The following is a 2,524-nucleotide window of genomic DNA, read 5'->3' as shown; positions in this document are numbered from 1 at the left end:
CAAGAGGATATGAAGAAGAACCACAACACTAAAACCTTAATAATAACTAGAACATACTTATCTAATCTAACTTATCATCTAGTCATAGTTTAAGATAACACAAACATTAACCATTATTTTTGCTATGTGTTTTAAGGTAACGACCAAAATGTAGTCGTAATATTTCCCTTTTACGAATCTCAAGTGTAAGTTTGCATCAAGTTTGTCTTTTATAAGTATTTAAGTGAAGCAAGTCAGTGTTTAAAGTGAAGGTACCATTTGCCAAAGACTTACAAATAGTAGTAATATGTGACGGGCGAGAGGAGGGAGGCAGGGAGGCCATGATGGAACAAATAAACTTACAATATTATACAAACACTTCTCACTATCCTTCAAAAATATAGAGAAATTAAAGAAATAGGAGGATGGATGGATGGATTTTAATTTTAGGCGCCGCAACATCAACGGTCATATGGCGCCGCTACGATATTTTACTTACTACAATATAGTTTATAAAAACTAAAAGAAATTAAAAAAGATAAAATCAAAGGTAACAAAAAATACTAAAACTACAATAAAATTCAATAAAACATTAAAAATACATATAATAAACTTAAATAAAATGCATAAAATAGCTAAAACAAGTGAAAACGATAAAATTAATGGTAATTAAAACAAAAGCTACAATAATATACATAAAACATTAAAATACATATATTAAAATTAAATAAAATCACAGCTTTGGGAGAAGGCCAGCTTCTCCCAAAAATCTAAAAACGTCATGGCCTTGGCCCAGACACTTTGGTCCAAGGACCTTTGAGATATAATAGACACCGCTATCTCTACCGCGACAGCGGTAGAGGTAGCGGTGTCGTAACTCTATCAAACTAGGGCACTCTACCAATAGGTGCCGCACGGTAAGCGGCACCAGGCAGTCATCACAGTAAGGTTGAGGGTTCCTGGTCAACAGGTACCTCTGTGTAAGGTACGTGTGACCTATACGCAGTCGCGCCAATAAAGTCTGTAAACGTCGATCTCGAACATGGGTGTATGTCCAGTGAGGGATAGAGGAAATAGTGATCTCTCCCATTTTCGAGGTTGCGACCCCCGTTAGCCATCTCCTCTGCCAGATTGCTGCAACTGCCTCACGAATTAGAGGAAAGACATCTCGAAACGGAACAGACGCAGGAGATGGAGCGCGACTTGCTGCCTGTTTGGCGAGGCGATCTGCATGTTCATTCCCTGGAACACCAACGTGACCAGGAACCCAACAGAACCCAACACGATATCCTCGTTGTGTAAGAAGGTATAGCCACTCCAGGGCTGATAAAACCAAAGGGTTAAAGGATATAGTGCAAGAGAGAGAAGTAAGAGCACTGCGACAGTCACTAAAAATTGTAAAAGACGAAACCGGTAGAGTAAAAATTATTTGTAAAGCTAGGACTATGGCAGACAGCTCTGCAGTAAAAACGGACGCCACTGAAGGAAGGCTGCCAGACCGATAAAAAGAGGGGAAAACCACACTAAATCCAACGCCTGAGTCGGATTTGGAGCCATCAGTAAAAACAGGGATATCATCAGAATGCATAAAAAAGTGTTCTAAAAACCGTGTGTGGGACAGAGCTGGCAAAAAATCCTTCTTGCCATCCATGGCAGGGCATAATGTGATAACAGGAAGCTGCCAATTACCAACTCGCGGGAGACGGAAAGAGTACACAGGAGTGGGGTCGATAGATAACTCTGCCATGAGATTTGCAACACGTAGGCCAAAAGGTTTAGGGAGACTCGGTCGAGTGACATACGCCTGCGAGCGCGAGTCCCGCAACATTGACACACAGGGGACAAAATCAGGCAGACGGTGGGTGCGAAACCAACACCGGAGCATCAAAGACTGGCGCCGGAGGTCGAGCGGCCAGAAACCAGCATCCACTAGAAGGCTAGGTATTGGAGATGTCCGAAATGCACCCGTAGCCAAGCGGACCCCAGCATGATGCACGGGGTCAAGCGAGCGTAGTCGTGCATCTGTTGCGGATGAGTAGATCTCACAGCCGTATTCCAGCTTCGGAAGTATGAGTGTACGGTGAAGCAACAGCAACATGTCCCTGTCCGCACCCCAAGAGGTATGACTTAAAACCCGAAGAAGGGATAGTGCCTGCCGACAAGACGCCTTAATAGAGCGAAAATGGGAACCCAGGTGAGACGGTTGTCAAATAAAGGCCAAGATATCGAGTCGCCTCCACGCATGAGAGGCGTCTATTGGCGAGGTATAAATCCGGGTCTGGATGGACACCACGGTTGCGACAAAAATGCATGGCTACGGTCTTCGAGGTGGAGAATCGAAAACCGTTCATATTGGCCCAACTGGACACCCTATTGATCGCCAGTTGGAGCTTGCGCTCAATCAGTGACATCCTAGAAGCAGCAAAAGAGATGCACAAGTCGTCCACATATAAAGAACTGTGAATGCCATCCGGTAGAGTATCTATAACACCATTTATTGCAACTGCGAATAGCGTAACACTAAGAATACTTCCCTGTGGAACAC

Source organism: Portunus trituberculatus, chromosome 2 (genome assembly GCF_017591435.1).
Source record: "Portunus trituberculatus isolate SZX2019 chromosome 2, ASM1759143v1, whole genome shotgun sequence".
NCBI classification, from domain to species: domain Eukaryota; kingdom Metazoa; phylum Arthropoda; class Malacostraca; order Decapoda; family Portunidae; genus Portunus; species Portunus trituberculatus.
The sequence above is the reverse complement of the archived record's forward strand: the minus strand, read 5'-3'. Positions refer to the sequence as shown.